This window comes from Equus quagga, chromosome 6 (genome assembly GCF_021613505.1).
Source record: "Equus quagga isolate Etosha38 chromosome 6, UCLA_HA_Equagga_1.0, whole genome shotgun sequence".
Taxonomy (NCBI): Eukaryota; Metazoa; Chordata; class Mammalia; order Perissodactyla; family Equidae; genus Equus; species Equus quagga.
In genome coordinates this window covers 39,729,385-39,754,870 of record NC_060272.1, presented here as the reverse complement: position 1 = coordinate 39,754,870, position 25,486 = coordinate 39,729,385, and the positions used below count along the sequence as shown (strand labels likewise).

At 35.5% G+C, this 25,486-nt stretch overlaps 1 pseudogene; it reads left to right on the top strand.

The window, feature by feature from the left end:
- Window positions 1–1,790: 1,790 nt before the first annotated feature.
- Window positions 1,791–24,884, top strand: LOC124240713 (tigger transposable element-derived protein 1-like; annotated as a pseudogene).
- Window positions 24,885–25,486: the final 602 nt, after the last annotated feature.

The following is a 25,486-nucleotide window of genomic DNA, read 5'->3' as shown; positions in this document are numbered from 1 at the left end:
CTGAACCTAGGATCCAAACTGGCGAACCCCGGGTCGCCGGTCGCTGAAGCAGAATGTGCGAACTTAACCACTGTGCCACTGGGCTTGCCCCTGTTTTTAAATCTTGACTCTTTTGCTGCAACTTAGAACCAGTTTTCTCCTTTCAAAAAGGTAATAAGAACAATATGTGGTCAAGACAGTTGTGATGAATGATTTAAAAAATGCAGGTTATTATTTAGCAAGTTACATTGTATATACTAAATATTCAATAAACTTTATTTATTTCCCATGCCTTAAAACTGTGCTGGATATATATTGGATATGGAAATATATATGTATTTTTTTGGTAAGGAAGATTGGCCGTGAACTAACATCTGTGCCAGTCTTTCTCTATTTTGTATGTGGGATGCCACGTCAGCATGGCTTGATGAGCAGTGTGTAGGTGCATGCCTGGGATTTGAACCCAGGAACCCCAGACCACCAAAGCAGAGTGTGCGAACCCAACCACTACACCACTGGGCTGGCCCCATGAATATGGAAATACTTTTGATGGCCATGATTAAATCCACCTTTCTCATAAGAATAAGATTTACTATTGAGAATCACCTCTTGCTATTTTGTAAAGTCAGAGTGGGATGGTTTGTTTCAGTTAACAAATAGGGGACCATATCTCCCCTCTCCTTTTACATGGTAAAACTGGGATAACCAAGGAATCTTATCTCAACCAATCAGATGACTGTCCAGGAAGCTTTAATTTTGTATGAGGTGCATTTAAAGAGAAGAAACTCTTGGAAGTTTTTCATCATAATGTGAACATAGCAGTGGCACCACCAGCAGTAGTTGCAGTTTATCAGACTGTTCATTCTTGCATTCATCCATTTAGCCAATAAAAATTAAATGCTCTATGTTTAAGGTAAGATTCTAAAAACTGGAGCTTACCTAATAAGGAAGAGACAGGCAATATAAAATGAATAAACATAAAATAAAGTACAGAAAGTCAAATAGTGAAAATGCTGTGGAGAAAAATAAAAGAAGAAAGGAGGATGAGGAATGCCAGGGAGTTAAAATTTTCAGTAGTGTTAGAGGGGACCTTACTAAAAAGATGTCATGTAAGCAAAGCCCTGAGGAAAGAGGAAGGACTTCACCATACATATACATTAGGAAAGAGAATACCAGAAAGGGAAAGCATGAACTGTGACAGTCTGAGGTCACAGAGTTAGTGGGCGGGCTTATGTACTTTAAGGTGTGATAGGATTTAAAGGCAACTGCAAACACTTCAATATTTACCTTAGACTGAATAGGAAGCTTTTGGAGGTTTTCAGATGAAGTGGTGAATCATATAACTAATTGTTAAGTGGGCATTCTCTGGCTGGTGTCTTAAGAAGTAACGGTTGGTAAAAAGGTTAGAGACAGTGAGACGAGTAGGAATGCCAGTGTGGTGATCCAAATAAGAGATGTCAATAGCTGGTTAGATTTTAGGACATATTTTAAAAGTAAAGCAAACATGATTTGTTGACAAATTGAAAGATAAACTCAAGAATGGCACAATTCATTGGCAGAAAATCATAAAAACTGTGGGAAACACGGGTTTGGAGGGAAGAGCAGAAGCTCATTGTACAGCAAGTTTAAAATATTCATTAGTTATCTAAATACAGTTGTAAATTATAGAGTGGATTGAGAGTATAAATTTGTGATTTATCAGACACTAATAGTGTTGAAACAATGGGAATAGAGGAAATTACCAAAGTGTGAGACTAGATAGAGAAGCAAAGAGTTCTAGGATTAGGCCCAGGGTACATCTATATTCAAAGATGGTGAAGATGAGGAAGAAGGAGAATGAAGGAGCAGGAAAAAAGGCTGCAAAAAAGCAAGGAGAGAATAGTATCTTGAGGGCCAATCAGAGTGAAGTTTTTGTTAACGAAGAAGGTAATTACCTATTACAAAAGCCACTGATGGAACAAAGGTAAAGATAGATAATTGATTTCTATTAGTAGTTTGGAGGTGACTGGTGATTAATAATTTTGATGGAGTGATGGAGTAAAAGCCTCACTCGAGAAATAATGGAAGGAGTGGAACTGTAGTAATGAGGTAGTCGGCTGCTTGTTGGGAAAAGCAACAGATGGCATATATTGCAGTTTCAAAGCAGATTTTTTACAGAAACTTATAACTATCAGGATCCATGAAAATGCCCAGACTCATAGCTTTTCAACTCTGATCATAACTAGCAATTCATACTGAAGTTGAGTTCCAGAAGCGAGATCCCAATCCTTTGCTCCCATACATATTCGGGGAAGATTGAGAGGTAGGCAGAGTCTCTGGTGAAAACTGAAAGCAATATAAGTTCCTGTCCTTGGGATCAGGCAAACATCTCTCCCCTTTTTCTACACTATACTGAGACTAAACAGAAATAATTTAGTTTCTTGATCCAGGTAATTCTTACTCTGGAATACAGGTATGTGAACCTACTAAACAGCTTACTTCTTAGAACTGACATCTTTCTCACCAAGAATCCTTTCAGGGGCCCAGCCCCATAGCTGAGTGGTTAAAGTTCCATGCTCTCCACTTCAGTGGCCCAGGTTCATGGATTTGGATCTCATGGGCAGAACATCTCCACTCACCAGCCATGCTGTGGTGGTGTCCCACATACAAATATAGAGAAGGATTGGCACAGATGGTATCCCAAGGCTAATCTTCAAGCAAAAAACAAGACAAAAAACCCAAAAAACAGAAGGATTAGCAATGGATATTAGTTCAGGGTGAATCTTCCTCAGCACAAGTAAAAAGAAAGTAAGAAAGAAAGAATCCTTACAGGACTCTCATCTTTCTGTGCCAACCAATTTGAAACTATTATATCATGGTCTGTCAAATCAAAACTAGTGCCTTTCCTCACAAGATCTACTTTAAAGGTCTTAAAGCCTTTCTAATTTCTCTATTTTTATGAACTACTAAGACTCTGTGAAGGGAGTATTGTCCCTTCCTCTACTAGTTCAAAATACGTTAGTTTTGCTTGACCAACACATTGATGTCATCTGAGGAGTGACACTGGTGAATTCAAAAGACCCTAAGCTTTGTGGTGAGATTGTACTCTTCTCAGAGTGAGAACCCTGTGTCTTCTCGGGCTGTCTCCTGCTGAAATGCATATCCATCAGAGTTTCAACCAGATCCTTTGAAGCACTATTAAGGTCACTTATTCAAAGACACCTTGAGGGAATTAGTGAGGGTTGTCAAGGAAACATTGGTATCCAGGGTTACTTTTCTCACTTAAGGCTCTTCTGACATCCAGACTCTGGAGCTTCTCATGAGGGACGTGTGTTGTATAGACTTGGAAGGAATCTAGCATTGTTTGGTAATGATAAAAGATACATTTTTTGAGCAGAGTAGCTTCAAATAAGAGTAAGAGCTTTGAAGTTCTCATTGACAATTTTTCCTGAACAGGTTAGATGGGTTATGGATTCTGTGTTTTGCTTTATAGATGCCAGTGTAAAGAAATTCTTACAAATTGATGGAAATAGCATCTATACACTCAGTAAATTGCTTTGGTTACTTAAGAAAAACTAGAACAGAGGATTAGAGCCAAACCAGTTGGACACTCAGTTACTGTAATGTCTAGCAGCATTTCTTAGTTGTATGGGACCTGTCCCTTATACAATTTAATGGGCTTTTATAATCAAATAATACAAAATGACAACTGGTAAATTTTTAGGAATTGTCCCAGAGACTTGGAAGAAGTCTGTGGAACTTTATTTCTTTACAGGAGGCTCCCTTAGAATTGTCTCTATTGTGCAGAGTAGAGAGAAGACAAAGACTTGCCTTCCACTCAAACAGAGAAAAAGAAAAGTCCAGCATGTCACAGAAAACTGTCTGCTCTCCAGGTCAGATTGACCTTATGGAGCCAGATGGTAATAGTGTTATTTCATCTGCTGAACACTGAATTTAATGTGTTAAAAAAGAATGGTTAAAGTACACATAAATAAATGGTGAAGAATTACCATTAAGGGCTTATAAGATTTCTTCTATGCATTCACCCATCCCAGACCTCGAAGCATCAGTAACACTGGAGTGCTGATGCTTTAGATTGAGCATGTCAAATTATGCCAGGAATGATTACAGCTGCTGCCAGGTAGATATTGGTTCATAAGTCAACCCTGGGAGTGAGATGATAATGAGGTTTTCCTGAGAGTGAGATGATAATATCCAACAGAGTGATGATATTCTCCGCTAAAAGCTGGGACAATCACAGGAAGTTATTAGGGGTTTCCTGCTTGTGTCTGTTATGTCAAGGTCACAAGTGTCCTCCGTCTAACTAGTTGAGATCTTTCATCTACTTCTAGAGGAGCTGGGTGATCATTTTCCTAGGGGAATGAGCTTTAACCTAGAAAATTGAAAAAGGATTTACCATTCTGTCACTACAGGTGACCCCTAAAAATGGGATGGTGGCTTCAAAAGAAAGGGAATCTATTGTACAGGCTTAAAAGCCATTGTGAATAGGGTATATGGCAGAATTGTCGAACCACTGGTGGCTGGCTATGACAAAGTCAGAGTTGTCCTTTCAGTGTATATGGCCAACAGCTGTCATTGTGAAATTAAAAGAAAGACTCCAAAGTTGTGTCCATCTAGTCATCCTTGCTAGTATCCCATTTTAGCCAGAATCAGGGTGGGAAAGAAAAAAAAAAAAAAGACAATATTGGTGGTGTTCAGATACTCTCAGTTCTATTCTATCAAGTTGGCTTCCCTTTTTGTTTTCCATTCTCAAACTTCTGGGTACCTATGAGCTTCACCAGGTAGTAAGGCTCTTGCAGAGTATGTCTATGTTCATCTTTTAAGGGTTTTGTTGGAAAGTCTGGCTCCTTGGATTAACCACTTCTGTACTTAATGATACCTGCCACATTTGGATGTAATTGGCATGGCATAGCTAGAAAATCCTACGTTAGGATTGATAGTAGCTGGGAAGAGAGTTCAATTTTTTTGATTACAACAGATCTGTGTACCTCACATGCAAGTCATATAATAGTTGCATTCAATGCCTTGATATCTATGCAAACCACTCAGCTAAGAAAACAACAATTTCATATCCTAAAATCATTCTATAGAACCAATAAAGCAGTGGTAAAGAGTTGAATAAATATATCTATATAATTGTAAGTGGGTCCAGATTTATATTGTACTATGCCCAGCTCACTTTGAGCTACATAACCATATATATGGCAACAAGTAAGACTGCAAGTATCATTAGCTCTTCTACATGTGTCCAAAAATTTATTGCTGGATATTCAAGAATTTTGTGTTACTCTTGTAACCATAGTGGTTTTAGGCATGGACCTTTGCACTATGAATGACATGATGATTGTGCAATCTGAGCATATTCTAGATGCTATTCTCTATGTGGTAGTCCAGTTTTCAGAGTATGTATTCAGAATACATGTGACATGAGATCTAGTTTGTAATTTGGTTGTTGTACTTTCTTTCGTAAGGCATAAGCCATATAATAGTGCTTTTAACAGTCTTATTTTGTATGACCTAGAGACTGACTAGACTAGACCATGGGCAATAGCCCAAGATTAAACATATAATTTAGTCAATCTATGGGTGGCAAGCTCTGGCAAAAATTAAGCCTATTACATGAAATTACAAACAACAAGACACCAACAATGCTTTACTATTATTTTGGTTGATTGCTAAGGCAGTCTGTTGAATTACTCAGAAGGGAAACTTGATTTCTTTTCAGATATTATCTCTTGCACTTGAGAATCTTTTTAAGTCAGAACCCCTTTAACTTTAAGTGAAGAATTTAGCAGGGCCATATCTTCTACTCCTGGGTGATTATACACATGTTTATGGAGTTGATTAAGGCATCAGGAGTCAGGCTTGTTTGATTGGATGCAATATTTTAATTTTATGACAGAATTTTCCAGGGTTTATCCCACTTTAAGTGATTTTGGCTTGAAGAATACTCCTGTCAGTGTTGAAATATTGGGTGAGAGAAACATTCTTTTTCTATGGGGAAATAATTTGTTTCCACTAAAGACAAGGAAGAGATTAAAAGTTCTTTTCAGGTGAATGGGAAAAGTATGAGCTCCTGCATCCAGGAAGCCCAGGAATGTCTGGGATTTTCCCTTTGCAATTCACATGTACTGGAGCATGCAGTCAGCGATGCCTCTAGGTACTAAGGGAAGAAGATGGTAGGAGACCAGGACACTGTCTTGGGATTCTTAAATTAGAAAGTGCTCAAATTGGATACAGACATATTCTGTAGCACAGATGAAGATCAAGTTTACAAGAGAGCACTGCGGGCTGCTGGAGGTCTTGTCAATACTTTTATTTCAATATTTCTAAAAACTATTGGTGTCATCTTTTGGCCTCTCTCCTGAGGACCAGTGGGCTTAGAGTCTTGCAGGGAAGATGGTGAGATGAGAGAGGAATTTAATACTTAAATGGGATACTTCCCAGGATATTTCTTGTCCAAATCTTTCTTTTGTTTTCATTTGAAGACCAAAGTGTCTTTATTACATTATTTTGTAAATTGTTCTTTTCATTCAGAATTCTTTAGTTCCCTTTGGATTCCACATGGTTCCATAACCTCATCCGCATATCTTCTATAGTTGAGAATTTGAAAACTCGTCAACCCCTTAGCCACATTATCATGCTATTTATTTTATTTATCATGTTATTTCTTTGTCAACACTTTAGCCACATTAAATCATCTTATTTATCTGAGGGAACATCATTAGGGATTAGGTCCTAATATTTGTGCCCCATCTTTGATAGCTCTTCCCATGTTGCCCCTTTTTCTTCCCATCTTGGGAAGAAAACTGAATTGCTTTCTAATGTACTTTGTCTCTATTTCCTCCACATGGCACGAATTCCAAACTAGCCTAGAGCCAGCCCTGACAGCTTAGTGGTTAAATTATGGCATGCTCCAGTTTGGCAGCCCAGGTTCAGTTCCCAGGTGCGGAACCATACCACTTGTCTGTCAGTAGCCATGCAGTGGAGGCAGCTCACAAAGAAGAACTAGAGGGACTTACAACTAGAATATACAACTATGTACTGGGGCTTTAGGGAGGGGAAAAAAAAGAGAGGAAGATTGGCAACAGATGTTAGCCAGGGCGAATCTTTTCCAGCAAATAAATAAATAAATAAATAAAGTTATAAAAAAAGAGAGCAAGAGAAACTACCCTAAAAAGGTTAACCCATTCTTCACAGTGTGCTCAAACTATGGTACAAATTTAAATTGCTCCCAGCATTTCTAGAGTGAAGGGCTTTCACCTTGTACCCAGGGGTCTCCCTATAATAATGTGGAGAGGTCAAACTTATTCAAAGTAGTAACAAATTCACCAGGGGTTCTCCAGTTTGTGGTTAGGGTTCCAGAGAAATTCACCCCAGTGGAAATATACCACCTTTTCATGCCTATCTCTTTTTTTCACTCATAAAATTTCCTTCATGTACATGTACAGCAGGGAATAATTGAATATAAAGTTATAATTTCACTAAAAACTATATCTAGAAAATCATTTTTTATATTATTTAAATGATTAAATAAAATTCATAAATAAATACTTAAAGTTGAGTGGCATGGCTCAACACATGGAAGAAAAACAAAATGTTGTGTTTTAACAGAAAATGAACCACAACATCTCAAGTATAATATTCTCAAAATTTCAATGAAAGATTTTAGAAATACAACATTTTACAATATTTATGTTTTATGTATCTTAAACATCTATTTCTTCAAAAACTTCTGACACTAAATTGGGAGGGTATAAATTAACCAAACACATATGCACATACAATTTGTTGATTATAAAAAATATTATTATAATTGTATTTTTCTGTAAATCAATATATTCCCTCACTATCTAACTAAAAGTATTCAAACTTCACATTATTTGTCAAATAATACAAATAATTCAAAAACAGTTTTTGAAAGTTTTAAGCAAACTTTATTTTTTAGAATAATTTATATTTACAAAACAAATGGAAGTATAGTATAGAGAGTTCCCATATACCTTATACCAAGTTTCCCTTATTATTAACAAATTACGTTAGTATTGTACATTTGTTACAATTAAAAAATTAATACTAATGCTTTATTGTTAACTGTTATCTGTATTTTTATTTAGAATTGTTTATTTTTTGCCTAACTCCCTATTTCTGTTCCAGGCTTCCATCCAGGATGCCACATCATACCTTGTTGTCATGAATCCTTAGGTTTTTCTAGATTGTGATAGTTTCTCGGACTATCCTTGTTTTGAGTGACTCTGACAATGTTAAAGAGTACTGGTCTGGTAGTTTGTAGGGTGTCTCTCAATTGAGATTTCTTTGATAATTTTCTCATGATTACACTGAAGTTACAGATTTGAGGGAGGAATACCACGGAAGTAAAGTGCCATGTTTACCGCATCCTATCAAGGGTACCTACTAGCACCGTGACATATCACTGTTGATATTTGCCTCCATTATCTGCCTTCAGATAGTGTCAGATTTATGCATTATAAAATTACTATTTGTTCATCCTTTCCAGACTATACTCTGGAAGAAGTCATTGTGCACGGCCCACACTTTAGTTAGTTCACCTCCTTTAGGGCAGAGTATCTGCATGAATTTGAAATGTGTCTGCATGGGAGACATATCTCTTCACCCCCAATTATTTATTTGTTTAATTTTTAATTTATATCAGTGTGGACACACGGATATGTATTTTATACTTTGTTTTATAATCCAATACTATTTGATTTTGTCTCTTCAGTTGTACCAGCTCTGCCTTTTGGGAGCTCTTTCAGTTGCTCCCTGTGTCCTTTTGACCTACACACATCATTGCTTTTTTATTTTTTATCAGTTCTGTTTTGTTTCTGAATACATTCTTATTTTCAAGCTCAACAAGATGAACTAGATTCACTTTGTGTAATTTCTGACCCAGCCTTAGAAGCATCTTTTTCACAAGGAACCTAGGGTTCTTCCACTGGAAAATGGTATTAGAAACCAAATCTGGGTGATAGGGTTGCTTGTTGCTACTGGAGTGTCATTGCTTCTAGGTCCTCTCAGTTGCTGGAACAAGGAGATACATGTGTATATGTGAACCTGTGTGTAACACATCTATCTATCTATCTGTCTATCCATCTCTGTCTATATGTTTATCTATCTATAATCTACCTATATATTTATTATACTAAACATGAGTTGATGCTCATGTCTTCAACTCTGATCCATTACGACATGGATATTCTTGCTGACTCCCTTTGCCTATCTGAAATCTTCAATTCAAACAGTCAGAATCCTGGCTTCTATTTATTTAACTGTTCAATTCCAATATAAATGTATAGTGCTTTCAGTTTTCTTGTATCCCAGGCGGAAAATTCTGCATCAAGCAGAGTAGTGTTTACGTACAGTTTCTTTTGTCTTTAGTTTAAAACTCTTCCCATTTCCAAAGTTACTTAGCTCAGCAACATTTTCCTCCCTTCTCATCAGTGAGGTTGTTTAGTTGTTTTGTACATTTGTAATACAGTTAGATTATTTTGTCTCAGTCTGCATACCAGAGTGAGATTCCTTTTACAACTAAATGATATTTTACATTTGCATACATTAAAGTTTATTCTTTTTGCTGTAAAGTTCAGTGGGTTTTGACAAATGTATAGTATCATGTATGCATAATTACAGTTACACATAGAATAGCTTCCCTGCACTAAAATAATTCCTGTGCTTCAATGATTCATACAATCATGTACGAATATTACTCTAAAAATTATAGATTTTAGATAGTCAGATATGTCTATATTTTTATAAATTTCTTTTTAGTTCCCTGTCTTATTTCTTCTCCATCCATATATTCTGAGTTACTGTATTATCTGCTAATAACCAACAATTTCTTGTGGTATTTACTTGTTTTAGCTTTTGAAATATTTATTTCTTTAATATGGGTGAAATTTCATTTAATTTATGGTATAACAGAGAGTGCTAGTTTACTTCTACCTGGTTTTCTCATCCTGTGAATACAATTTATTATATACATTCTTAATTTTCTTCTGAATTAAAATAACTGACTCTTCTCAACTAAAATGCAATGCACACTAGTACCTATAGATGCATATTTTTATCCTGTATGCTGACTTATTTGTCTGTATTATGTAAAGCCATGTTAATTTTTTTAGCAACGGGGCTTTACAAGTTTTCTGCTATACTGTAAAATAATCCATCTCTCACTATTTTTTAATATTTTCAAAATATTCTTGGGCATTTATCCTCCTGCATAAATCATTAGATCATTTTCTCTAATTATAGTTCTCCTTGCAAGACTAGAAATGAATAAATGGAGTAGAGAGCACATAAAACATTCTGTATTCTTTTGCGTATGAGACAAAAGCTTTAAGCCACAATTGGCTAGACCCTTATTGGCTTTAAGACTATTTTAGCTTTCCTGAAAGCCCTATAACTTTGTAAGGTGCCATTAAGGAAAGTCACTCTTGTCCCAAATAATGGCTTTAAATAGGATTTCTTTATTTCCTCAGTGAGCAGATTGAAGGATAAGTTGGATCCTCAGGAATAATGTCTCAAAAACTCCCTCTAAATATTTTTATCATGCTTTCTCCAATTTCTTTATTTGTGAGTGTGTGTGAGAGAGAGAGACAGAGACAGAGACTAAGAGAGAATAGGTAATAGTATGTGAATTTAAGAGAATAAAACATAAACTTCTATTGTGATTGTGTAGTACTGAATCAATTAAGTTAAACACGGTTCTCTTAGTTAAATGACCTTAGTAAAAAAAAAGTTAGTGTAACTAATGAGAATGATTTATTGAGTCCAGTGTCTAAGAAAATTCATCATAAAAATGTAAAAACTCCCTTGAATTTTATCTTATAGCAAATACATGTGAAAATGTTATTAAGAGCAGTTTAGTCAATTAAAATAGAAAGGTATTTCCATCCAGGTAGTTAAAACAAAATATTAAAGACTAAGACCTAAGGAAACTGCTTATATTTATGAAATAATATGTATTTGTTATTCATTATGTTCTCTAAAGTTTAATATCAAATTATATACTGGACAGTAACCAAAATGGTATGTTTTTACATAAATTATTTATGTACCAAATTACACCATGATTAAGACATAAATATATGAAATTTTAAATGACCACTTGAAAATCAAAATATCTGTATCTTGGTATATTTTGTGCTAAGGATTATGAAGTCATTTTAAAGCAAGGAATTATAAGTCAATCCTTTATGTGATAGGTGGAAAGCATATTTTAAATATTTCCAACAAAGTAGTCACTAGAATTGATAATTCTTTTTACAATAAATATGAATCAAAATAATCATTTTTCAAGAAAGCTAGGCATTATTCAATTGAAATGTACAATATTATGAACATTTTGAGCTTTTACAATTTTTTTTCAAAAATTAAAATTCCATTTAATATTGTAAACTTTAGATATTAAAACCCAAGGCAGCAGATGGAAGGAAAATCAAAATTATTGATAATCTGAGTGATGTCAGCATCATGGTAGCATTAAATATCCCTCATTTTTGTTCCCCTCCTCAAAAACAGTGATTCATCATCCATCCACAGACTAAAGTGCCTTTGAGGAGGCTGTGGGATCCAACATCATACAACAAGAGAACTGGGATAAGTCTTACCCACTTGTGCATCAGGTAATAGACAGACAGATCTTAGTCTTCACTGTCGTCCATGCAAGGGTCCATGAACTGGCTCCAGCCCCCTTGGCCATAGTCCAGGAGCCTCAGGAGAACACTAGACAACCACCCACAGATGAGAGAGTGACTATGTGGAAGTCTAGTTTTCCAGAAAAGAAGTTCCAGCACACTAGTGGAGCAAAGGATGAGTCTGGATGGATTGGACTGGAATAACGAATTGTGAGCTATATGACTGAAGGGTTGGAAAAGTCAGAGATAGTGGCAGATAGGACTCTTGGAGGACATTAAAAGGATGCAAGTGCTACTAGTTGCAAAGAGGATTCTGTGAAGAAGCCCAGCCATAAGCTGCTGGGAATTCCTTACCCACAGATCCCCACAACTGGTCCACGGGCACCTGCAGGACTCTGTGTGCCTCACCCCTACCTCTCCCGACCCCACACTTCCTCCACATTCTCCCAATGGCAGAGGTGAGAGTGGGCTTTGACAGACAGCTAGTGAGCATGTGCAGAAAGCTGGCCATATCTGTGGGCCAGGAAGACACCACAAACTTGAGCTTTAGCATCACCTCTTGAAAAACAAAAAACAAGTTGTCTTCACTTAGCCTTGTGCCTTGCAGAATCCAGGTAAGTCATACAAGCTTAAGAATTCTGTCACAAGAGGGAGCAAGAATTATGGAGCAGGTATACCCGTAGATGGTCAGAGAGAGCCTCAGAATCTCTAGCGGGGCTAATGGAAGGTATCTCTCTCTTGAAGGCAGTGAATAAAGCCTAGATGAAATGATTGCTACTTTAAATGTGAATACAGCAATGCAAACCTTGAAAGAGCATGCAAAGTCAAGGTGACATGACACCACCAAAGGATCGCAGTAATCTTTTGGTAAACAAACTCAAAGACAGGGAGATTTGTGATTTAACAGATAAAGAATTCACAATAGCTGTTTTAAGGAAATTCAATGAGCTACAAGAAAACAGAAAAACAAGTAAACAAAATCAGGAAAAAATACACAAACAAAATGAGAAGTTTACAAAGAGACAGAAATCATAAAAAAGAACCAAACAGAAATTCTGGAGCTGAAGAATACAATGAATGAAATGAAAATTTCAGTAGAAAGCTTCAACAGCAGTCTTGAACAAGCAGAAAAAAGAATCTGTGAGAGTGAAGACAGGAACTTTGAAACTATCCAGTGAGAGGAGAACAAAGAAAAAAGAATGAAAATGAGTAGAGAAAACATATGTGAACTATGGGATACCATCAAAATGACAAATTCGCAAATTATTACAGTTATAGAGGAAAAGAGAAAGAGAAGGGGGCAAAAATCTTATTTAAAGAAATAATGACTGAGAATTTCTCAAATCTGGGGAGAGATTTGTATGTCCAAGTTCATGAATCTCATAGATCACCAACAAAATCAACATAGAGAGCTACTCTCCAAAAACATTAAAATAAAACTGTCAAAAATCAAAGACTAAGAAAAAAATCTTCAAAAAAATGAGACAAAAAAACACTTATAACTTACAAGGGAAGTCCCTTAAGGCTATCAGTGGATTTCTCAGCAGAAACTTTACCAGCCAGGAGAGAATGGGATGATATATTCAAAGAGCTGAAAGAAAAACTGCCAACCAAGAATACTTTACCCAGCAAGCTGTCCATCAGAAATAAAGGAGAGAGAGAGAGATTTTCCGAGACAAACAAAAGCTGAGGGAATTCATCACCACAGAACCTACTTTATAAGAAATATTGAAAGGAGTTCTGCAAGCTGAAATGAAAAAATACTAATTAGTAACATGAAAACAGATGAAAATATATAACACATTGGTAAAGTATATAGTCAAATTCAAAATACTCTGATACTGTAACATGATAGAGTGTTAAATATTTAAGTCAAGTATAAAGGTTAAAGGACAAGAGCATTAAAAATAACTGTACCTAAAACAATGTGTTAATGAATACACAAAATGAAAAGAGGTAAATTGTGACATAAAAAAACATAAAAGGAGGTAATAAAGAATAAGGTTTTTCTATGTGATTGAAGTTAAATTGTTATTAGCATAAAATAGACTTATATCTCTAAAATATTTTATGTAAGCCACCTGGTAACCACAAGGTAAAAACCTACAGCAGATTCACAAAAGATAAAGACAAGGTAATCAAAGATACTCCCACAGAAAATCATCAGTTTGCAATGGAAGACAGCAAAAGAGGAGTAAAGGAACAAGGCAACTACAAAACAGCCAAAAAATTAATAAGATGGCATAGTAAGTTCTTACTTATCAATAATTACTATAAATATAAATGGATTGAATTGTTCAATCAAAAGACATAGAGTGGCTGGATGGATAAGAAAACAAGACTCTACTATATGCAGCCAACGAGAGACTCACTTCAGCTTTAAGGATAAGCAGGCTAAAAGGGAAGCGGTGGAAAAAGATATTTCATGCAGGTGGAAAACGAAAGAGAGCAGAGACAGTCATGTTCATATCAGACAAAATACATTTTAAGCCAAAAATGGTAATAAGAGATAAAGAGTGTCATTATATAATGATAAATGAGTCAATTCATCAAGACCGTACAACAATTACAAACATATATGCACCCAAAATAGGGCACACCTAAATAAATTTAGCAAATAATAACAGATCTGAAGGGAGAAATAGACAACAATAAAATAATACTAGAGAATTTCAATAGCCTACTTTCAACAATGGTTAGATCGTTCAGACAGAAAGTCAATGAGGTAATATTCGACTTGAACAATACTTTATACTGAAGGGACCCAACAGATTTACAAACATTCCATTTATAAACATTTATAAAACATTCCATCCAAGAGCAGCAGAATATGCACTATTTGCAAGTGCACATGGAACATTCTGCAGGACAGATTATATGATAGGTCACAAAATAAGTCTTAGCAAATTTTAAGAGATTGAAATAATACCAAGTATCTTTTCCAACCGCATGGAATAAACTAAAAATCAATAAAATGAGGAAAGATGGAATATTAAAAAATATTTGGAAATTAAACAACACAGTCCTGAATAACCAATGAATCAAAGAAGAAATCAAAAGGGAAATAAGAAACATCTTGAAATAAACAAAAATGGAAAGATAACATGCCAAAACTTATGGGATGCTGCAAAGGCAGTTCTAAGAGGGAAATTTATAGTGATAAATGCCTACACTAAGAAAAAGGAAAGATCTAAATAAGCAACCCAACTTTACACCTCAGGGAATTAGGGAAAAAAAAGAACAAACTAAGCCCAAAATTAGCAGAAGGAAGGAAATAAAAGGACCAGAGCAGAAATAAATAGAGATCAAAAAAAGATCAACAAAAGTAAGAGTTGGTTTTTTGAAAAGATAAATAAAATTGACAAATCTTTAACTTGACTAACTGAGGAAAAAAGATGATTCAAAGAAATAAAATCAGAAATGACATTTCAACTGATATCACACAAATACATAGGATCATAATAGGCTACTAGAAACAATCAACAAATTGGATAACCTCAAAGAAATGGAGAGATTTCTAGAATCATACAACATACCAAGACTAAATCATACATAGAAAATCTGAACAGACCAATAACAGATAAGGAAGTTGAATCAGTAATTGAATATCTCCCAACAAAGAAAAGTTCAGGACCAGATGGTTTCATTGGTGAATGCTACCAAACATTTATAGAAAAATTAAGGCCAATCTTTTTCAAACTCTCCCAAAAAAGCGAAGATGAAGGAACACGCTGAAACGCATTTTACACGGCCAGTATAGCTCACCCAGATAAGGATACTAAAAGAAAACAAAACAAAATTGTAGGGGCCGGCCCAGTGATGCAGTGGTTAAGTGCACAAGTTCTGTCTGCTTCAGTGGCCCGGGGTTCACCAGTTCGGATCCTGGGTGCGGACATGGCACCACTTGGCAAGCCATGCTGTGGTAGGCATCCCACATAGAAAGTAGAGGAAGATGGGCATGGATGTTCGCTCAGGGCCAGTTTTCCTCAGCAAAAAGAGGAGGATTGAGAGCAGATGTTAGCTCAGGGCTAATCTTCCTCAAAAAAGAAAACAAAACAAAACAAAACAAAACTGTAGACCAATATCCCTGATGAATATAGATGCAGAAATTCTGAATTCAAGAACACATTAAAAGCATTATACACTATGATCAAGTGTGATTTATACCTGAGATGAAAAGATGGTGCGGCATATGCAAATCACTAGATGTAATACATTGCATCAATAAAATGAAAGGTAAACATCACATGATCATCTCAATAGATGCAGTAAAAGCATTTGACAAAATACAACACCCTTTTATGATAAAAAAACATTCAACATATTGGACGTTAGAAGGAGCAAACCTTAACATAATAAAGGCCATATATGAAAAGCCCACAACTAATATAGTCAGTGTTGAAAGGTTCAAAGCTTTTCCTCTAAGATCAGGAACAAGGCAAGGACACTTACTTTCACCAGCCCTATTCAAACTAAAACTGGAAGTCCTAGCCAAGGACAACAGTTAAGAAAAGACGTAAACAACATCCAAATTAGAAAGCAAAAAATAAAATTGTCTTTGTTTACAGATAATATGATCTTTTTTTTCTTAAGAATAATGAGGACTTTATTTTATTTATTTATTTTTTATTGTGGTAACATTGGTTTACAACATTATATAAATTTCAAATGTACATAATTATATTTTGATTTCTGTGTAGAACACATCATGTTCATGATATGGTCTTATATATGGAAAATCCTAAAGACTCCACCAAAAAACTGTTAGAATTAGTCAATGAATTCAATATAGTTGCAGGATACAAAATCAACATAAAGAATTCAGTTTTAATTCTGCACACTAACATGAAATATTTGAAAAAGAAATAAAGGAAACAATATCATTCACAATAGCATCAAAAAGAATAAAATACTTAGATTAAATTTAACCAGGAAGTGAAATATCTCTACACTGAAAACTACAAGATTTTAATTAAAAAAATTGAAGACACAAACACAGGAAAGATAGCCTGCATTCCTGGATTGGAAGAATTAATATTATTAAAATATTCATGTTACCCAAAGCCATTTATAAATTAAATGCAGTCCCTATCAATTTTCCAATAGCATGTTTCAGAGAAATAGAAAAAACAATCCCAAAATTTATATGGAGTTATAAAAAGACCCCAGATAGCCAAAGCAATCCTGAGAAAGAAGAACAAAGCAAGAGATGTCACACTTCCTGATTTCAAACTATGGTACAAAGCTATAGTAATTAAAAAAGTATGGTGCTAGCAAAAAATAGACACATAGACCAACGGAACAGAATTGAGGGCCCAGAAACAAATCCCCACAGATACAGTGAAATTATATTTGACAAGGGAACCAAGAATACTCAAATAGGAAAAGAATAATCTCTTCCATAAATGGTGCTTGGAAAACTAGGAAAACAGATGCAGAAGAATAAATTGGACCCCTATCTTACACCACTCACAAAAAATGAACTTAAAATCAATTAAAAACTTAAACATAAGACCTGAAACCATAAAACTTCTAGAAGAAAATATAGAGAAGAAGCTCCTTGACATTGGTCTTGGTGATGATTTCCTGGAGATGCCACCAAAAGCACAAGCAACGAAAGCAAAAATAAATAAGTTGGACTATGTGAAACTAAAAAGCTTCTGTATAGCAAAAGGAACTATAAACAAAATCAAAAGGCATCCTATAGAATGGGAGAAAATATTTGCAAATCATATATCTGATAAGGGGTTAATATTCAACATATATAAAGAACTCATACAACTCAATAGCATAAAAACAAACAATCCAATTATAAAATGGGTAGAGGATCTGAAGAGACATTGTTCCAAAGAAGATATACAAATGGCCACCAGGTACATGAAAAGATGCTCAATATCACTAATCATCAGGGAAATGCAAATCAAAACTACAGTGAGATCTCATGGCGCACCTGTTAGAATACCTATCATCAAAAAGACAAGAGATAAGTGTTGGTGAGAATGCAGAATAATGCAAACCCTTGTGCACTGTTGGTGAAAATGTAAATGGGTGCAGCTGCTATGGAAAACAATATGGCAGTTCCTCAAAGATTAAAAATAGAACTACCATGTGATATAGAAATCACACTTCTGGGTAACTGTCCAAAGCAAATATAAACAGTATCTCCAAGAGATAACTATACTGTCGTGTTCATTGCAGCATTATTCACAAGAGACAGCATGAAATGACCATGAAGGCATTATGCTAAAAGAAATACATCAGACAGAGAAAGGCAAATACTGCATGATATCACTACATGCAGGGTCCAAAAATCTGAACTTATAGAAACGGATAGTAGAATGGTGGTTACCAGGGACTAAGGGATGAGTAAATGGGTAGATATTGATCAAAGGGTACAAACTTCCAAGTATAAGATGAGTAAATTCTGGGCATCTGATATACAGCATGGTGATTATAGTTGATAATGCCATATTATATACTTGAAAGTTGCTAAGAGATTAGATCACAAGTGTTCTCATCACAAAAAATAAAAGGTAATTATGTAACATGGTGGATGTGTTAACTAATGCTGTGGTGGTAATCATTTTGCAATATATATGTATCAAATAAACATGTTGTACACCTTAAACTTCTACATTATATGTCAATTATATAGCAATAAAGCTCTGAAAAATTAGACGAAACACTGCTAATTATAATAGCATATATATGCTTAGATATTTTAGTTTTTTTATAGTTACTGAAAAAACATTACAGATCTGTAAAAAGTGTTCAATTATCTGATTGCTTACTATTACTAGTAATGTCTTCCCAAGGTAACTGACATTAGAATCATATAAGCTGGGTAAATAAAGATAAAATAATCATTGTTTAACGCTATTTAATTTAAAATGTTGATATTTTAAGCACCTGTGACTTTTTATAACATACTTTTTCATTGTTCCACAGAAGAGAAAATAAATTTATTACATATTGTTTTAAGGAATTTATCATTTAAAAATAATTCTTCAGAGATTGCCATAAAGATTCTAGTATGATACATTTTACATGCCTAGCTAATAGGTACAAAATATATTTTTTAAAGTTTAAGAAATGAATAATAATGTCATTAACCTCTTAGGCCTTACACTTTCAAATATGTGCATGTGTGTCTATGCATATTCATATATATATATATGCATTCATATTCATATATGATGTTAAATACTGACCATGTACTCAGCCAAAATTACCTGTAATCTTCATCACAGGTAATGCATGACTTCGTAAGAAAAATGAATTACATAAATTGACCTATATCAAATGGAAACCAGAAGACTTGGATTAGAACAGAGACTGGAAAGCTAGTGAGGATCGACATATAAAGATTTATCAGGACCAGATGGCTCACAGGTGAGAGCTATATAACCTGGAAAGGACTTATGAGACCAATACCGCTTAAATTACTCCAAGATTAAGAAGTAGATGAAATTAATGAAACTTCTTAAAGCAGCACACTATCAAAATCTTATATGCATAATAAAAATCAAACTAAGAATCAAATTCTGCTATGAATATTGATGCAAAAATTCTAAATGAAATCTTAGTAAAAATTCAGTGATAAAACAAAAATATAGAGTCTAATCAAGAATTTTAATACAAACACTTTTTACCATTAAAAATTATCAAAATAGGCACCAGCCCAGTGGTGGAGTGAAAGAGGAAAGGACCAGGTGGGAGAGAAAGGCAGGATGTTACATTACGCATGGCCTAACAGCCCTTTTTCACAAATGGGCTCAAAGATTCAAGTTTTCCTATCAAGCACAATAGGCAGTGATTAGGAGCAATTAAATTTTTTTATAAGAGAGACATCTGTTGGGTTTTTGACCACATGTTAGACTCTCTAATTATATGAGATCTCTGCATTTAAGTTCATGGAACAAGTCAAGCTAAAATTAAAGTATGCTTTTTTTGAGATGCCTTTGAGTCATCCAGTAAGAAATTGGATATATTAGACCCAAGGTCATGAATGTAACATTTGGATACAAATGTAAAAATGACTTTGTACTATAATCAATTTAATTTCATTTGCCACTATTTTTCAGCAACCTAGATACAAACAGGATAACTAAGAGAGAGCGTTGGGATAAGATTTATCCATATGGTTAATGTAGAAAAATATTGTGGCAAATTTGCTACCGTTGGCAAGAGATTAGATGAAGTAATGGACCACAGAAGCAGATAATACAAGCTGGAATGAGAAGTAAGTGAAGACAGGAAAGAATGGAAGTTTCTGTGAGGTCAAGTATAAAGGTAGTGAATACAAGTAAGGGATGTGATGGAGTATAGGAATTTGTGGTTCAAACATGTGATATTCAAATTTACAGTCAGCTGTGGAGCAAGTCCATGTGATGAGAAAATCTCTCATGAGTCATGAGAGTGCATTGGTAAAGTAAAATAAAGGTGATATTCCCCAAGAAGAGGGTGTTACCACAGAAAGGGCATGATCTGCTCACCATGAGACAAAAGCCATTCATCAAGAGGAAAGATGGTGGCAGAGAAAGGGAATTTTATTACAGCTTGCTAGCAAGAGGGAAGAAGGCCAACTAATGTCCAAAAGAACCATCTTGGGGGGGGGGCACAGAATCTTGAAGCAGTTTTATAGGCTAGTGGGTTATAGGGGAGGGGGTGAGGAATGTTGACCCTCTGGTGTTACACACTGGGAGTTGCCACACCAGATCTTTCAGTTGTCATTGTTGATGGCTATCAGCATAGACTCTCTGTTTGGGGGGCCATCACATTCCTAAGGAAGGCAAAAGAGCAAAGTCATTGTCTCATCACAGCTGGGAGGTATATGCATTAGTAGGGGTCATAAAATCTACAGAATAGGTGGATCTCCTGGAGGGTGCAAATCCAGCTAGGTTAGTTAGTCAGAGGTCATTCAAAGTTACCACATGGTCTCTCTTCCACAATATGGCTTCCCTTAGGTCAGCCTTGTGTTGAGCCGATTTCAATGGTGTCAAGAACATCAAAATTGCATGGTCTCCAACAATGAATATAGGATTTAGAATACGGAGGAAAACTTTTCCTAGTGATAGACAGCAGAGAATGATAGTCAAAAGCACAGAATCTGGATCCAGACAGCCTGGATTTGAATCTTGAGTTCACCACATATGAACTGGGTGATGGGAAAATTATTCAACCTATTCTGTGCTTTAGTTTTCCCATCTATAAAATAAGAATGATAGTAGTATGTATTGCATACAGTTGCTCTAAGAATTATGAACCAATGTATGGCACCTAGAAGCATTCTCAGTATATAAGAAAGACTATAGAATGTTGATAGATTTTTTTTAAAAACTTCAATGAAGGGGTTTGGGGAGAGTGACTAGTCTGTCTACAGCATAATAACAACATCAGCCCGCGTATACAATCATTAAGTTGGCTAGGAAATGCTAGGCTAGGACTGGAAGAAGCACGTTGGTTTCTTGATTTCATGTTAAGAAACATGAGACAGAGCTGGGGAGAGAGGGCATGAAGAGGACAGAAAAGAGAATATGGTGTTACCAAGCCAAGGGAGAAGTGCTTTTCAAAGAGATGGGTTTTGCTTTTCTCTTCTGCCTGGCTATGAGAAATCACAGAAGCAACCTCTCTGAAACTTATTTGTCCCCTTTGCTGTTAAAAGCTGCCCTAAGATTTGATGCCAAGTACTACAGTTTTCAAACTGTGGCTTCAATGAGTTGTTTTCTCCATTAGCTGAACTGTTAAACTTAAAACAAAGTTGTATTTGAGAATATGCTACTCTGAAATACAAGCCATTTTAACATGGGTGTGTGTGTGTCATCAGTTAAATTAGCTTCTCTGTTGACCTTTATCAAGTAATACTGGGCTTTCTCTGTTACCTAGGTGATAGATGAAACTAGAAGTAGCATCCAGATGGAACACTAGTAATTTAAAGACATAGTCACTTTGTTAAAAGGAAAAAATAAAACAGACCATTTTTGGTGATAAACTAGGATGAGAGTGAGGGAGACATGGAATTTTTAAAAGCAGACTCACAGCTATGTCTTGTGATATGATAAAGTATCTAGGGTCGGCGCATTAGCAAGTTACAACAGAATAAAAAACAACAGATAATTGGAGTACAAGTTTGGAAAACTTTTAGAAATTAATAAATTGGCAATACTAAGCTGATGGACAGGAACCATTCCTATTTAGTAGAAGAAGCATATCACTAACCATACGGCCATACTGTGCAGTAATTAGACCATTCCTGTTGCACACAGAAGAATATTTCAAGATTAATGGGGCATTCTACTTTGTATAAGTCTTCTCAAAATGTTGATTAAGGTGAAGATGGAAAAGTATCCATAGAAGTTTGTAATACTGTAGAAACATCCTCGCTGCTAAATATTTATTTTTCCCAATTTTTCAAAACTTGTTCTTTTGTATTTTTTAACCATTGATTATTCTAAGTCCTGGTATTTTCAAGTGTGAGGGAACCACATAAGCGTGAGGATCACTGGATATTGGTGACGCATCCAGAGCTATCCTTTCTCCCTCCCTGCTTAGATTCAACAGAGAATAAATACTAGTTTAGTCTGGTTTTCTGAACGTATAGTTACTAAGGATTTAAGAGGGGAAAGCACATAGGTAGAAGCTGAATTCTCTCTTTTCCTCTAAATTGATTTAGTCATATTCCTCATGTCTTATAGTAACTATTTCCTCTGTCTCTTCGGTGATAAACTTTGATTTTTCCTGCTTTATTTAATATACATCTTAAACAGTTTGTGATATTCCACTGTGCAAATAGATCGAGAATGACTTATGTCTGAAATATGCAGGAGTATGTAATAGAGATCCAGTGGAATAATTTTTTTAAACTCCTGTATTGTATCTTTCAGAAACAAGATTTGTAAGTACTGATTCATGTTACATAGATGAACCTTGAAAATATTATGCTAAGTGAAAGTAGTCAGTCACAAAATACCACATAATATGATTCCATTTACATGAAACATTCAGAATAACCAAATCCATAGATCCATGAATGACAGTGACTGGGGTGAAGGGGCAATTGGGAGCAACTGTTGATGGGTATGCTTTTTTGGGGGGGCTTGATGAAAATAATCTTAAGATTAGACAGAAATGTTTGCACAACTTTATGAATACAGGCCTACCTCGTTTTACTGTGCTTGGTTTTACTGTGCTTTGCAGATACTGCATTTTTTACAAATTGAAGGTTTGTGGCAACCTTGCATCAAGCAAGTGTATCGGCACCATTTTTCCAACAGCATTTGCTGTGTCACATTTTGGCAATTCATGCAATATTTCAAACATTCATTATTATTATGTTTGTTATGGTGATCTGTGATTAGTGATTTTTGATGTTACCATTGTAATTTTGGGGACACCACAAACTGCGCCCATATAAGATGCAAACTTAATCAATAAATGTTGTGTCTGTTCTGACTGCTTCACTGACCAGCCATTACCCCATCCTTCTCCCTCTCCTTGGGCCTCCCTATTTCCTGAAACACAACAATATTGAAATTAGGTCACTTAACCTTACAGTGATTTCTAAGTGTTCAAGTTCAAGAAAGAGTCACACGTCTCTCAAATTGAATCAAAAGCTAGAAATGATTAAACTTAGTGAGGAAGGCATGTCTAAAGCCAAGACAGGACCAAAAACTAGGCCTCTTACACCAAGCACTTAGCCAAGTTGTGAATGCAAAGGAAAAGTTCTTTAAGGAAATTAAAAGTGCTGCTCCAGTGAACACACAAGTGATCAGAAAGCAAAACAGCCTTATGGCTGAAAGGGAGAAAGTTTTGGTGGTCTGGAGAGAAGATCAACCCGGCCACAATGTTCCCTTAAGCCAAGGCCTAATCAAGAGCAAGACCCTAACTTTTCAAATCTAGAAAGACTAAGAGAAGTTAGGAAGCTGCAGAAGAAAAGTTTGAAGTTAGCAGAGGTTGGCTCATGAGGTTTAAGGAAAGAAGCCATCTCCATGACATAAAAGTGGAGGTTGAAGCAGCAAGTGCTGACGCAGAAGCTGCAGTAAGTTATCCAGAAGATCTAGCTAAGATAGTTAATGAAGGCAGCTACTCTAAACAGATTTTCCCTATAGACAAAACAGTTTTATAATGGAAGAAGATGCTGTCTAGGACTGTCAGACCTAAAGAGAAGTCAATGCCTGGCTTCAAGCTTCAAAGGACAGGCTTATTCTCTTGTCAGGGGCTAATGTAGCTGGTGACTTTAAGTTGAAGCCAATGCTCATTTACCATTCTGAAAATCCCAGGGTTTTAAAAATGACGTTAAAGCTATGCTACCAGTGATCTATAAACAGAACAACAAAGCCTGGATGACAGCATGTATGTTTGTGACATGGTTTCTGGAATGTTTTAAGCCTACTGTTGAGATCTATTGCTCAGAAAAAAAGATTCCTTTCAAAATGTTAATGTTCATTGACAATGCATATGGTCACCAAAGAGCTCTGATGGAGATGTACAATGAGGTTAATGTTGTTTTCATGCCTGCTAACACAACATCCATTCTGCAGCCCATGGATCAAGGAATAATTTTGACTTTCAACTCTTATTATTTAAGAAATACATTTTGTAAGGCTATAGCTGCCATAGATAGTCATCGGTCTGATGGATCTCGGCAAAGTAAGTTGAAAACCTTCTAGAAAGGAGTCACCACTCTAGATGCCATTAAGATCACTTGTGACTTATGGGAAGAAGTTAAAATATCAACATTAACAGGAATTTAAAAGTTGATTCCAATCCTCATGGATGACTTTGAGGAGTTTAAAGCTTCAGTGGAGGAGGTAACTGCAGATGTGGTAGAAATAGCAAGAGAACTAGATTTAGAAGTGGAGCCTGAAGATGTGACCGAATTGCTGCAGTTTCATGATGCAACACTAACGGCTAATGACAAGAAAGGATTTAGAATACGACATAAACTTAGTTGATAAAGCAGTGGCAGGGTTTGAGAGGATGGACTCCAATTTTGAAAGAAGTTATTCTGTGGGTAAAATGATATCAAACAACATCACACACTACAGAGAAATCATTCATGAAAGGAAGAGTCAATGACTGTGGCAAGCTTCATTCTTGTCTTATTTTAAGAAATTGCCACAACCTTCACCCACCACAACCCTGATCAGTCAGCAGCCGTCAATATGGAGGCAAGACCCTCCACCAGCAAACAGATTATGACTCACTGAAGGTTCAGATTTTGGTCCCTTTTTCAGCAATAAAGTATGATTAAATTAAGGTATGTACCTTGATGTTTTAGAGATAATACTACTGCACACTAATAGACTATAGAATAGTGTAAATATAACGTTTATATGCACAGGGAAACCGAAAACTCAAGTGACTCGCTTTTTGGTGATATCTCCTTTGTTATGGTGGTCTGGAACCAAACTCGGAATATCTCTAAAGTATGCTTGTGCACTAAAAAACCCTAATTTTTATACTTTAAAAGGAAAATTTTATAGTATGCAATTTATATCTCAATAAAGCTGTTATTTAAGAATTAAAACAACTAACCAAGATTGACCTTATTAATATTGTATTTACATATTTATATTGAGCATCCAAACTGACCTTTTTTTGTTTGATTTTCCTCTGCTTTAAAAATATTTTTGTCATGTCAGAGAAAAATTGCACTAGATGGAGTAAACAGTCAAGGTAGACTTTATTCAAGATTATTTCAGTAGGGGCGAGAGCTTGAACTCAACTCCACTGAAACAAAAAGCAACAGTATTTAAGCACTGGGATGAGCTAGCAGAAAAGTACTGGAGGATGTTAGGGGGAAGTTGGCCAATGTGATTGTCATTTGTGTTCATACTAGTCATACTTGT